General features: G+C 39.6%; 1 pseudogene; it reads left to right on the forward strand.

Annotated features, from left to right (window-relative positions):
• The first annotated feature begins 9,901 nt into the window (after positions 1 to 9,901).
• Positions 9,902 to 10,629, forward strand: LOC101418744 (TM2 domain-containing protein 2 pseudogene; annotated as a pseudogene).
• The last annotated feature ends 4,743 nt before the right edge of the window (positions 10,630 to 15,372 follow it).

The raw sequence follows: 15,372 nt of genomic DNA on the forward strand, positions 1-15,372 counted from the left end.
TTTCCTTTGTAATTCAATTATTTCCAGAGAGATATTACTTTTATGGCCTAGCAAATGATTCTTAATTTTTCCATACTATCTCTGATAAATTACATGCAAACAGAGTTATACAGAAATTACTTTCATTCCAATCACACCTCAACCCCCTTAACAAATTTAAATTATACAAATGATCTCCAATATGTAACACAGCTGATTCCAAATCATTAACTCAATTATTTAACTGCTCATCTATATGCTCTTGACTATGCCACAAATCACTAGCATTTTTATGCCAATCATGTATATATTGTTGTGTTTGTAATTTCATGTAAAGCTACCACAGCAGTAGCAGCAGCTGTAATGATTCCAGTTAGTCCCAAAATGCTTATAATAGGCAGTCCAATAAAATATTTAGTCTATTTCAAGAATTCTTATGTAGCAATAATTGATTTTCAGAAGATGACTGCCAAATCTGCAACATTCTCACTGGTATTCCAGATGCATTTTCTTCTTCTGGCCATCGCTATTGTTTCTTCATCCTGCAACACACTTTCTGATAGAGAAAAGCAGGGACTTTGCAGCCTGTCAGAATTGTTCGCCTAGTTCAGGCTCCACATTTCCCCCTTGTTTTTTCAGTCATTGATGTAAGCATGAAGGAACTTACAGGGGATGTCTATGAGCTGTCAGTGAGTAGCAGGCAGCTGGAACTGCTGGGCTAGGCACCACAAGGTTTGGTAATTCATAGAGTAAGTTAATGTCCACAATTTAGCTTCCTTTTATTATTATTTAAAGCAGCTTGCTGGAGGTTTTCCTACTTCCATGAAGGACTTTTCCCAATTAATACATATAATGGTTTTAATATTTGAGCTAAATGAGGAATGAAAGATTTTTAGTACTTCAACAAGAATACAAACTCTATTAACATGAGAAAACATTGCACTTTATCAATTACAGCAGAGAGTATATTTTTGTTTTACCCAACCAAACAACACTGAAGAATCTGATAGAGCAGCAGGGACCCTGCAGCCTGTCCCAATTGTTTGCCTAGTTCAGGCTCTTAAGATAACATACTATTGTCTCTGTTGTTACTTTTCATTCTGAAAAAAAAGGATTACTGGTTAACATAATGTCATCAGTAGAATTTCAGCCACCAATTTTATGCAGCTAGATTATTATCGCCATGCCAGGACAGATGGGTGGGCTATGCACACAGCCTTGGGGAAACACTGCAAAAGTCCATTGTTGGGTTTTCCATAAATAAGGGAATGCAGGCTGGCTTGACCTGTCTAAGGAGACACTAAAGAAAGTCTTAGCAAGTTTTAAAACAAAATGATAGTGACACAGCTGGACATTAACTTCTTGCAACAAATTAGCAGTATTTGGGACTGCTGCATACTACAGTGTTGTTATTTTAATTTGTAAGAGGTTGTTTTTGTGACATATATCTTTTTATAATAATTAAAACCATGATTAACCACATTATACCTCTGCTTAATATTATGCTGAAATATTGGTAAATTTATACACTCTTAAGTATTAATTTGAAACTTTTACTAATACAACTTTAATTAACATGGGATTAAAAAACTAAATTTTATAACACTTTTAAACACCTTCCATTCAACTTATAACATTAAATGAACTCAACTGTTACTTTAATTTTTCTTTCAAGGTAAAAGAGCAAATCTCTTGTAATTAGTTTGGAATAAAAAGCTACTTTTCAGGATTTGATTTTGAGAAAGCAGGTTTGAACATTATTTTCTTTTAATAAAGATAAGACCTTTTCTTCTTTGAACACTGAGGAAATGATGAGGTTAAAGCACAAGAAGCTATTTTGATAAAACAGACTTTCTTTGTATACTGATTATTCAGAATAGAAACTTTCATAAAATTTTACCAAAACAGACTAATGACTTGAGAGACTTTGAGAAAGAAAAAAAAAAATTAACTTTGCATTAGTATACTACTTGATACTAAACCTTTTAAAACTTTATAGACAGACCCATCAAATCTTGCTTAACTTTAACCATAAAAATTTCTTTCCACAAACCTACACTTTCAATATTCACTCAGGTTTTGTCCCACATTTTACCCTTTCTTAATAATCAATCATTTTATCTTAGGACAAAATCATCTCTTGTTTCCTAATAATAAAAACACATTCCATATATCCCACATACTAAGTTACCAGGCAAACTTCTTACAACATATAATTGCCTTCAACACTAAAGCTTGTTAAAATAATGAGCTTTTCTTCACTTTAAATACTTAGTAACATGCAATACCAGAAAGTCTTTTAGAAGCAAGTTGGCATGGGAGGCTGGCTGCTGACAAGATTTCCTGTTAAAAAATTACCTTTTATTATTAGTAGTATCAATTCAGTTTTTGTTTAAAGTTACATTTTGGAATTAGCCATTTAAATACCTTAGTTTAAATAATGCTTCATTAAACTTCTTATAATTATTTATAATTTTGAGGCAAATTTTACCTTCAGAGAACACATTCCCTTACTTAAAGGTACCACAATATCTTCTACAACTTGCCACATGCATTTAAGTCCCAAGAGTTTATGAAAATTAGCCATCCAATTTAGGACAAAACATACCTTTTAGAAAAAACTTATTAAATTTTGGTCAGCATTCCCACAAACTTTTAACCTTCTTCAATATTTATTTAAGTTTCACATCCTTCTGCGGTCACCCCTCGGGCTGAAGTGTGGTTTGCTGGCCTGGCGGGGGAGCAGCCGCGGCAGGCCAAGCCGCTGTCCCCATAATAGGGTGGCTGGTCGGACTCACCGCCACCCCTGAAGGGAGCTCGGCATGGGCGCAGAGTGCCCTCGGGTCTCCCCTTCTTGGCAGCCATGCTTCCACGGCCGCCCCTCCTCCCGGATGGCACCACACGATGCCTGTGGGGCGGCAACCTTCTTCTTCTTTCTCCCTGCGCAGGCGCAGGGCGGAAAATTCCAGTCTGCCCTTTTCCCCTCCCCCGACAGCAGCAACAGCCAGGCGTGGGCGGGAAATTCAAGTCTGCCCTCTACCCCAGCAACAGCAGCCACCAATCACTAAGCCCTGCCACTTCCCCCAGCAACAGCAACAGCCAATCCCTAACCACCACCCCTCCCCCATCCAGCACCTCCCACTGACCTTTCTCCGGCAACCAATCAGAACAGGGCGTGGCTTTGACCAATCAGCCTTCCCCAGCCCCTATAAAACTGTTGCCTCTCCCTCAATAAAGTGGACTTGCGTGTTTACCTTGTCTCCGCGGTAGTTTTTCTGCCTTGCACCCTCCAGTCCTGAGAGCCCCTGACAAGGGCCTGGCCTCCCTTGTCCCCAGTTCATCGCCTGCTTCTCTGGGCGACCCCTTCGTCGCCGGCTTTGCCGGGCGACCCCGTCAGCCGAACCGCGCAACCCCTGTGAGACCGACCCCTCGTCTGCTGCCGGACTGACCCCTCGTCCCAAGCGGGACCGATCCCTCGTCCCAAGCGGGACCAACTCCTCATCCTGAGCTGGACCGACCCCTCGTCCGCAGCCAGACCCCACCTCTACCGACCGAGCAAACCGTCGCATCCTTCATTTTATCCTGTGAAGAAAAATAAACTATTCATTTCAATCTAGGCAAGAACAACTTTTTGTGAAAAGACTTATAGTAATTTTGTTAATCAAAACTTACAATTTTTATCATTGTAGAGATCTTATTAACACTTAAACTTATGTATTAATAAGTGCTTATTTAATTTTTGGCCATTTGAATAGAGCTCTTTTAGAAATTTTTATTTATTAATTTATATCACCATCCGGAGGTATCAAAATATACACTGACATTGAACAAACAGACAAACATAAAACAATTAAAACACAACAATACAAACATACAGTTTACAAATGACTCATCAACAATGCTTTTGTATTAAAGCAAACAATTCTAGTAATAACTTTTTACGGGCACCCAATTAACTTTCAATAAAGTTTTCAACACTTGTGAATATGCTTCTACATGTCTCATTTGATTACCCATTACCCTGATGACTTCATGGAAATGTTACTTATTTACTTCAACTTGAAGACTCGAGTCACTCTGCTTGGTCATCTCACTTGACCCTCGATGAGGCTATTTCCGCGGTTCTTGATACTGATTTGGAAGACTCACTAACTTCTTCTGGCCCCATGTTGGGTGCCAGATGTTGGAGACATGGACCTGAAGGGTATTGGGAATGAAAGAAAGAGAAAGACAGAGAGAGAGAGAAAGAAAGAAGAACAAGAGAAAAAGAATGGGAGAGCTAGGATCAGGGGTTCTGCGAGTAGAGACTAATCAGACAAGTTTATTGTTTACAAGGGGCTCTCTATATACCCCTGTCTATGTGACAAGCAGCAACATGCAGTCTACATGACAACAAGCAGCAACATATAGCCTATGTGACAACAAGCAGCAACATGCAGTTAACTATCAGCATTACTCAAAGTCTAAGGAATTAAAAAAATTCTTATCTCAAGGTACAAAGTCTAAGTGTTCTATTTACTACAAAAGGTATGTGCTCCTCTTTTCTTTCAGCCTTTAACAGCTTCATCCCATTTGCTGGGAACTCTTAATTACTACATTCCTTAGGTTGCAAGCATAGCCAGGGCAACAGCACATCTCTCCTTGTGAGGCCACTGTGCCTCAGTTTCCAACATCAAGCAACTTGGGTTTTCTCAAGAATGTGTTTGGTTTGGTCCTAATTAGAAGTCTTTATGCTGAGTCAGAGACAATTGTATTTATTTACAATGTAGAGATGTCATAAACTACAAAGTCTTTGTGAACAATGTTTGAAGAAATTACCAACATTAATATAATTTTTATGGTATTTATTGTAACATATTTCCCAAAACCTACACACCAAAGCCTATAGCTGTATCCTTAAGAAAAGATGTTCTATACAATCATTGTTTTCTCTGTTATACTAATGTAAATTAATATCACTGGCAGAACCTACCAATTCAGTGTCTTCTGAATAAATGTGGAAATGCAGGTAACATAAATATGAGCAAAATAAGGCACAGCCTATGGGACCAAAAAAGGCTTCTGGACCATTTTGAAATTACTGCCTAGACTTTACATCCTTATAAGTGGTTCACATAAACCATAAAAAGCTTTAGTCATATGTAGCTGTTTTACCTGAAACTTTGTGCAGTTTATATATAACCCTAAAGTCACCAAGCCTTTTAACAATGTTTGTATTGAAATTATGGTGTATAATAAACAGTGTTTATTAAACATTGAATTAGAACATCAAGGAAATTACACTTGATCATCTATGGGTCTTTTAAATGTTTCTTGCTCAATCTAAAATGAGACTGATATGCATGTAAAATCTACAAGTGTTGTATATATTAGTTCATTAAGTAACAATAGGGCCAGTATTGGGAAATTATTGCTTTAAAAGTAGACCCCAGAAGCTATTGTTTAAAAAAATGGACAATAACCACTGTATGGGTGGATGTACAGACCTTGGAACTCTTATGCACTGCTAGTGCAAAATAGTGCTGTCACTGTGGAAAGTGGTTCTTCAAAAAGTTAAACATAGAATTAGCATATGACCTGCTGGAGCAGTTTGATTTCATTTATGAATTCCATATATAGATTTTGGATTTTGTTTGTAAACTGGTCTGTACCTGGGCATAATTAAATTAGGATTAGGGCTTTGATTGGACCATATCAGCAGGATGTTGAGTCCTTGCCCGCTTGGTGGGTAGGAACTCACAAATAAAACTACATAGCAGAGCAGTGGAGTTGTTGGAGTTTTGATGCTGGAGTCTTGCTGCTGGAATTTTGAGCTGAAGCCTGGGAAGTAAGCACACAGAGAAGCAGAGCAGCTGAGCCTGGGGAGAATCAAGTCCTGGGGAGAGAAACAGAGCTGGTAGCCTGATAGTCTACAGCTGGCCTTTTGGAGAGAGGCAAACCCTAGAGAGACTCATAGCCTAGAGCTGACCTTGTGAAGAAAACAGCGCAGATGAGCCTGGAGAGAAATGAGCCACAGGTAGAGAGGAACCCAGGAAGCTTGAACCAAGACAGGCACTGTCAGCCATCTTGCTCAAACACATGGCAACAGACTTTGGTGAGGAAAGTACCTTATGCTTCATGGTCTGGTAACTGTAAGTTTCTACCTTGTCCCCCCACCCAAATACCCTTTATAAAAACCAACCAATTTCTGGTATTTTGCATCAGTACCCCTTTGGCTGACTAATACACCTGGCAATTTCATTCCTAGGTATATGTCTCCCCTCAAAACATTTGAAAGCAGAATCAAACAGATACTTGGACATCGGTGTTCATAGCAGCATTATTTGCAATAGTCAACAGGTGGAAAAAGCCTAGTATCCAAGGACAGCTGAATGGATAAAGCAAATGGGCGCATATATATATATATATATATACCCTCAAGATGAACAGCCTGGGTGAAAATTCATGGCTCACTGCAGCCAACTGAGAATGGAAGAGACATCTTCCTCCCTGGGAAGAGGGAGGGTAGAGTGGAGGGCAGAGAATAGTTTCTCATCAGTGAGTTTTTTCAGCAAAGCCCTCTTTGAATCTGGGCTCTGGTCAGATCAGCACAATGAATGGTTAGGCTAATGTGTCAACTTGGCCAGGTAATTGTGTCCAGCTGTTTGGTCAAATAAGCATTGGGCTAATTGTATTATAAGGACATTTATGGACTTAAGTCACTGATGACTTTACTGCATAGGTAACTGATTGTATCTACATCAATCAAGGAGATTGCCATCAACAATGAGTGACGATTTGTCCAATCAATGCCGTAAAAGGGAAGTGATTTCAGCATTAAGAGAATTTCCCAACTCAATCTGGACAGCCAACATCTCCCAGAAATTCATCAAAGACCTTCATTGGACATTCACTGGAGCCCCTGGTTTGCATCCTGCCTGTGGAACCTGGACTTGTGCATCCCCAAATGAGAGACTCATAAAATTGCATATGACTGACAGATATCTACTGTTGATTCTGTTTCCCTAGAGAACCTTGACTAATACACACTCTCTGCTGGTGGTCTGGAAACTGAAGGACGATATAGCAGTTTGATATGGTTATGAACTCCAAAAATAGATATTGGATTATGTTTGTAATCAGATCTGTACCTGGTCCTGATTGAGTTATGATTAGGGCTTTAATTGTGCCAAGTCATTAGGGCATTGAGTCCCCATCTCTTGGTGGGTGAGGACTCACTGATAAAAGGCATGGCAAAGGACAGAGTTGGGATTTCTTATTGTTGGAGTTTGATGCTGAAGTCTTAAGCTAGAGCCCCAGGGAAAGAGACAGAGCTGTTTGCCTGATAGTCTACAGGTAACGCTGTGGAGAGAGCCTCATAGTCTACAGCTGTCCTTGTTGAGAAAACAGGAGCTGAGCCCAGAGAAACCCAGGAACCCTGAACCCTCACAAATATTGGCAGCCATCTTGCTCCAACACATGAAAATAGACTTTAGTGAGGGAAGTAACTTATGCTTTATGGCCTGGTATCTGTAAGTTCCTACCTCAAATAAATACCCTTTATAAAAGCCAACCAATTTCTAGTATTTTGCACCAGCATCCCTTTGGCTGACTAATACAGAAGAATAAAATGCTTTTTAGAGTCTTTCATGTCCCAGACCCTTTAGATCTGATCTGTGCCCAAAAAGTGGATCCCCAGTCCTATTTTATTAATTTAAGCTGGGCAATTTTATAGACTTCAAACAATTTGAAAGAAAACCCAAAAAAGAGTCATGAAACAAAACCACTTGGCAAGAGAGAGAAATTGGCCATTAGTCTAAATTCTCCAACATAGTCAGATTCCTAGACTTCAGAAAAAATCACAAGCCATATTAAGAAACAGGAAGAGATGGCCCAGCCAAAGGAAAAAAACAAAACTCCTGACAAGACACAGGATTTAACACAACTAATCAATGAAAATCACATAAATTTCCTAAATCAATTCAAGGAGTTAAAGGAAAATATGACTAAAGAGATCAATGATATTAAGAAGAAACTGTGTGAGCAAAAAGAACAATCTGAAAGCCTGAAAAGAAAAGTAACAAATCTTTTTGGAATGAAAGACACAATGAATGTGGTTAAAAATACATTAGAGGGGAGCAGGTGTAGTTCAGTGTTTGAGAGCCCGCTTTACATGTTAGAGGTCCCAGGTTCAATCCGCAGTACCTCAAAAAAAAAAAATGCAATAGACATATAACAGCAGATTTGAAATCACAGAAAAAGAAATGCATGAAATCAGGACAGAACATCTGAAATTGAAAAGAGAGGAAAACAGACAGAAAAAAAAAATGGAAAAAATTTACCAGGGTCTGGGGAATTGAATGACAACATGAAACACACAAACATACTTTATAGGTATCCCATAAGGAGAAGAGTCAAAAAGAACACTTGAGGAGATAATGACCAAAATTTTCCCAGCACTTATGGAAGACACAAATATCAATATCCAAGAAGGACCATGCAACCCAAACAGAATAAAACTGAATAGACCAGGAGCATACGTGCCTCAAGTAATGGAGCACCTGCTTTCGACATGGGAGGTCCTGGATTTATTTTCCATTGCTTCCTAAAAACAAAAACAAAAGCAAACAAGAAAAACAAATGTAGAAACCAACTCGGGGGAAATGTGGTTCAGTGTTTGAGCACCGGCTTCCCACATACAAGGCCCCAGGTTCAAACTACAGCCCCCTGTACCTTAAAAAAAAGTGAAAAGACCAATCTGAGACACCTACTCTCTTCTGAATGACAAATACTAGAGATACAGGGAAGATTCTGAAAGCAACAAGGAAAAAATCAATGCATAAAAGGGCATTTCAATAAGACTAAGTGGCAGTGTCTCATCAGAAGCCATGGAGGTGAGAAGGCTGTGGTATGACATATTTAAGGTACTGAAAGAAAAAATTGCCAGCCAAGAATTCTTTAACAGGTAAAACTGTCCTTCAAAAAAGGATGAGTTTGAAGTCTTTGCAGACAAACAAAGACTGTGAGAACATGTTACCAAAAGAACAGATTTACAAGTTATATTACAAGGAGTGCTGAAGCCTGAAAGATAAAGACAAGGTTGAAAGACTTGAAGAAAAGTGTAGAAATGAAGATCATTAGTAAGGGTAACTTAAAGAGTAAAAAGACAGACAACAGTAAGGTAAGATATGACAATGGAAATTCGAAGGATAAAATGGATGACGTAAATGATGCCTTTACAGTAATAACATTGAAAATTAATGCATTGAACTCCCCAATCAAAATACATAGCCTGACAGAATGAATTAAAAAATATGAACCATCTATATGCTATCTGCAAATGATTCAACTTAGCTGTAAGGACACAATCAGGTTAAAAGTGAAAGGTTAGAAAAGGATATACATGCAAATAGTAATATAAAAATTTCTGAAGTGGCAATACTAATACTGGGCAAAATTGATTTTAAATGGAAATCTGTTAACTGTTATTAGAGATTAAGAATGTCATTGTATATTAATAAGAAGGGCAACTGAGCAAGAAGAAATAATAAAATGAATATTTATGCACCTAGCCTGGGTGCCCCCAGGTTCATGAGGCACACACTGGCAAAACTGACGGGAGAAATAGACATCTTTACAATAATAGTTGGAGTCTTCCATACAAACCACTATCAGTATTAGATAGAGCATCTGGAAAGAGGATAAATAAGGAGACAGTGAGCTTGAATTATATGAGTGAGCTAGACCTAGCAAACATTGATATAGCATTACACCACAAAACAGCAGGATATACATTCTTCTCAAGTGCTCCAGGACAGACTATATGTTGGGTCACAAGACAGGTCTCAATAAATTTTTTTTTTTAATTAAAAATGTTTATTTACTGAGTGCCTCTTTCTTTTCTTTTCTTCTTTATTTTCTTTTAAATATTACATTAAAAAATATGAGGGGGGCAGCGCAGGGAGGCTTGGGTCAGCGGTGCCGGCCTGGGCTTCTGACTGAGGCCGGGCGTCTGCCCCTGGGCCCGGGAGGATGGTGCTGGGGGAGTTGCCCGGTGAGTTACTTACTTCTGTGCTGCCAGGCGGTCTTACTGCTGGGCAATCTGCTTCTGCTGTATTGTGTCTCTCGGAGCCACTCGCACAATGCTACTGCCAAGTTCGAGCTCACATCCTCTGGCGCCGCTCATCCGGAGGGCTCAGCCTGTGCTCTGAGCTGGAAATATGGCGACCCCCACTCTCCAGTCATCCTTTGCTCTTACCTACCTGATGAATTTATAGACTGTGAAGACCCAGTGGACCATGTGGGAAATGCAACTGCATTCCAGGAGCTCGGTTATGGTTGTGTCAAGGTTGGTGGCCAGGCCTATGATGATGTGCAATACACTTCAGTCCAGTGCTGGGCCTTGGATGGAACAGAGTGTGCCAGCCCTAGGATCTTCCTAGAGAAAATAAACCTTGTATTAAGTATACCAGACACTATCTCATAACCACTTTACTCTTTCTTCCTGGGATGTTTTGGAGTAGATCATTTCTGTCTGGGACACACTGGTACAGCAGTAGGGAAGCTGTTGACACTTGGAGGACTTGGAATTTGGTGGTTTGTTGACCTTATCTTGCTCATTTCTGGTGGACTGATGCCAAGTGATGGAGCAATTGGTGCACTGTTTACTAAAGAGATGCTGTTATGGCTCAAGGAGGCCAGTGAAAGCACTTTCTTCTAAATTCATCTCAGCAGGCCAAAAACTCTTCTTTGATATCAGACCTGATGATTACTTTCCCCCTTTGGAGGGAATGGGTTTGGTTGGGAAGGCTTCTTCAGACTTTGGATTTTCAATGCAAATTTTACTTTGCAAATTAGAAATAACAGTGTTGTGAGAATCAAATTTCTACCTTCCTCATGTACAAGATATAAAGGTTAGTCACTAAATTATAAGCTGCAGAAGGATTTCTGTACTCATTCTTTCTTTATATTGCTATATCTTCAGCCATTTGGAGCTAGTAGACCTAACAGGATGAACAAATTAAAAGTTTTTAGCCAGCTGTTTTTTGTGACCTGGAGTCTTCAGGCAAAGGAACTCTAAAACTGTGCCGATGAAAATCTTCAGTAACAGCAGAATTGGCCATGGATCTTAATATGCACAGAAAAATTCCTTCTGAATTGACATTGCAGGATAAATGTTGCCAACCTGGAAAACTGTATGAATATTTTCAGCACATAAAGTGAAACTCAAGATTAAATTTATTTCGCTGAAAACTAGATCTTTCAAACTAACTACCCTATTTGTCTCTTTTTTGTTCATCATTATACTTCAGAAGCAGTATAGACAGCAGGAAAATTTGTACATTCCAACTACATTTTGAAAGCCAACAGCATTAAAAATATCTCTGAATTGAGCTATTCCTTTTCATCGAATTTTCCTATCTAAAAATTAGTATTGGAGGCGGCGGACTTGGCCCAGTGGTTAGGGCAACCATCTACCAAATGGGAAGTCCACGATTCAAACCCCAGGCCTCCTTGACCCGTGTGGAGCTGGCCCATGTGCAGTACCGATGCACACAAAGAGTGCCATGCCATGCAGGGGTGTCCCCCGTGTAGGAGAGCCCCACGTGCAAGGAGTGCGCCCCTTAAGGAGAGTCGCCCAGAGCAAAAGAAAGTGCAGCCTGCCCAGGAATGGTGCCACATACACAGAGAGCTGACACAGCAAGATGACACAACAAAAAGAAACACAGATCCCTGTGCTGCTGACAACAACAGAAGCGGACAAAGATGACGCAGCAAATAGAGAACAGACAACAGCACAGAGGCGGGGGGGAGGAGGGGAGATAAATAAATAAATAAATCTTTAAAAATAAATAAATAAAAATAAAAATTAGTATTTACCACTTTATAAAGCCCATGTTATAGGCTGATAAAATAGATTTCATAGAAATGACTGTAAAACTAATCTTCACTATAGCTGAATACCAGGGAAGAGTTAGAATGTGATTTATGAGGGCAAAGAGAAACTGAACACATTCTCTTAAAATAGGAATGGTATCAGAAACTCTTACTGAGCTACAGCATTCAGTCATTAGGTAAGTCAAGCTTTGGCATTCTCAAGTTATTACGAATAAAAGGAACTGTTCCTAAATATAAGTGGTTTTGAAAACAAGGTTCTCATTCTTTGCAGTCTAAAGTTGAAAAGAACTCTCAAACATAAAAGGTGGATTTTATGGACAAGTCAAACTTCTATTTCAGATAACTTACAAATTACAGAAACAATCAATGTAGAACTCCTCAAAGAAAATACTTGAGTCTCATAATAATTGGCTTAAAGACTAAGAATCAGGAAGTGGACTTCACCCAATGGATAGGGCATCCACCTACCTCATGGGATATCCACGGTTCAAACCCCAGGCCTCCTTGACCCATGTGTAGCTGGCCCATGTGCAGGGCTGATGGGTGGAAGGAATGCTGTGCCACGCAGGGGTGTCCCCACATAGGGAAGCCCCCTGCACAAGGATTGCGACCCATAAGGAGAGCTGCCCAGTGCGAAAGTGCAGCGTGCCTAAGAATGGTGCTGCACACAAGGAGAGCTGACACAACAAGATGACGCAACAAAAAGAAACACAGATTCCCGATGCCACTGATAAGGATAGAAGTGGTCACAGAAGAACACACAGCAAATGGACACAGAGAGCAGATGACTGGGGTGGGGAGGGGGGGGAAGGCAAGAAAAATAAATTTGAAAAAAAAATCTTTAAAAAAACAATGAGGTTCTCATACACCACCCACCCCCTCTCCCCACTACTCCCACATCAACATCTTCTTCCATCATAATGGCACATTCACTGTACCTGGTGAATATATTTTGGACCACTGCTGCACCACAGTGGTCTACACTGTAGTCTACACTCTCCTCCAGTCCAGCAAGTGGGCCATGGCAGGACACACAATCTCCAGCATCTGTCCCTGCAGCACCACTCAGGACAAATTCAAATCCTGAAAATGCTCCCACATCATATCTCTTCTTCCCTTTCCCTACCATCAGCAGCTACTGTAGCTACTTTCTACACATCAATGCTACAATTTCTTCCATTACTAATCACAATAGTTCCACAGCAGAACACCAGTAAGTCCACTCTAATCCATACTCTATTACTCGATCCTGTAGACCCTGGGATGGTTATGTCCAGTCCCCCTCTACATCAAGAGGGGGCTTAGATTCCACATGGATGATGGATGCAATTCTCCTGCTTGCAGTTGTAGACACTCTTGGCTCCCTGGTGTGGTGGTTGCCCTTCTTGACCTCCCTGTTAGCTGGCCAGGGTAAGTCCAATAAACCAGGGTGTAGGTGTTGCAAGTCTGCTGAGGCACAGGGCCTGGCTTTCACATGGATGGTCCAGAGATTCAGGTGTTCTGAGTATTCACCAACCCCAACATCAACCACAGGTCTGGTAAAAGTAACAGGAGAGGCATGTGTAGAAAGGTCATATATGAGTCCAATTCCATGACACTCAGGAACAAAAACTCCAAAGTAAGGCCAACTGACATGGCACTGAACTCCAGAGCCATCTGCCATGACCGTAGAATCTGTGGGTCTCTGTAGCCCTCAAGAGAACAAGTACCTGGGTTTCTATCTACTTTGGCTGTCTCTGGTACCCTGCTGTGGCATGCATAAGCATTACCCCTCTGATGAACTCCCAACTCTTTTTTTGGATTCTCATAGACATATAAACTCATTTGTTCATTCCATTTCCCCCTTTAATCCAAAGTCAAAAAGCAGTTTTTAACACCTGATATTACATGTAGGCTGAGATATTCTGCTGGTCTGAGTTGACCCTTGTATTCAAGGTCTTTTTCTAGTTACATCATCATCTGGTGCTTGGTAGTAATTCCTCAGCACCAGGGAGGCTCATCCCTGGGAGTCATGTCCAATGCTGGGGGAAAGGTAATGCATTTACATGTTAAGTTTGGCTTAAAGAGTGACCACATTTAAGTAACATGGAGGCTCTCAGGAGGTAACTCTTAGACACCCTCCAGTTCTAGACCTACTTCATATTTCAGGCACAGGCTGATAATTGTAGCCATCAGTATCAAGAGCTCATTGTTGGACCATCCTTCTTTATCGGTCTTTGCCATTGCCTTGGGGGATTGTTGCTATTCCATTGGGGAATGTGATAGAGCTCCCCTGGCTAGGAACTCAGCACTCCCTCAGTCGTTGTTTTAAACTGAAACCACTATGAAAATATCCAAATACTCAATAAATCTTAAAAGATTGAAATTAATTCTAAATCTAATCTAATCTAATTAATTAAATCTAAAAAGATTGATATTAATCACTTTTCAGATCATAATGGAATGAAGCTGAAAATCAATAACAGATGGAAAAAAGGAAAATTCACAAATATATGAAAATTAAACAACAAACTGTTATATAATCAGTGGGTCAAAGATGAAATTGCGTGAGAAATCAGTAACTATCTCAAGACAAATGAAAACAAGAACACAACCTATGGGATACAGAAAAGGTAGTGCTGAAGGGGAAATTTTATAGCCTTCAAAAGCTTACATTATAAAAGAAGAAAGGGCTAACATTAAAGACCTAAGTGCACACCTGGGGGAAATAGAAAAAGAACAGCAAACCAAATCCAAAGCACTAAGTGAAATGGAGAACAACAACAACAAAAATAAAATAGAATCAACAAAATCAAAATTTGGTTCTTCAAGAAGATAAAGAAATCATCAAACCCTTAGCTGGACTAACAAAGAAAAAAAGAGAGAAGATGCAAATAAATAAAATCATAAATGAGAGTGGGTACATCACCACTGACCTGACAGAAATGAGAGACCATAAGAGGATTCTATGAACAAGTATAAGCCAACAAACTAGACAACGGAGAGGGAAGAAATAGGAGACCTTAACAAACCAACCACAAGAGGTTGAAACAGTCATCAAAATTCTCCCCAAAAATGAAAATTCCAGGACCAGATGGCTTCACAGTCATTAGATCCATGATGATCTAATACCAGTCTTTCTGAAGATCTTCCAAAATTTGAACAGGAAAGAACACTACCAAATTCATTCTATGAAGAGGATTTACCCTTATTCCAAAACCAGATGAAGACATTAAGAAAAAAAAGTTACAGGCCAATCTCTCTAATGAATATTGATGTAAAAATCCTCAACAAAATACTTGCAAACAAAAACCAAAAGAACATTAAAGGAATTACACACCACAGTCAAGTGAGTTTTATCCCAGCTATGCCTGGATGGTTCAACACAAGAAAATCAATTAATGATATTAACCATATTAATATATTGAAGAAAAATCATATGATCATCTCGATTGATGGAGAAAAGACATTTGACATAATGCAGTATCTTTTGCTGATAAAAAAACACTCCAAAAAATAGGAATAGAGGGATGCTTT

Source organism: Dasypus novemcinctus, chromosome 22 (assembly GCF_030445035.2).
Source record: "Dasypus novemcinctus isolate mDasNov1 chromosome 22, mDasNov1.1.hap2, whole genome shotgun sequence".
Lineage (NCBI taxonomy): Eukaryota > Metazoa > Chordata > Mammalia > Cingulata > Dasypodidae > Dasypus > Dasypus novemcinctus.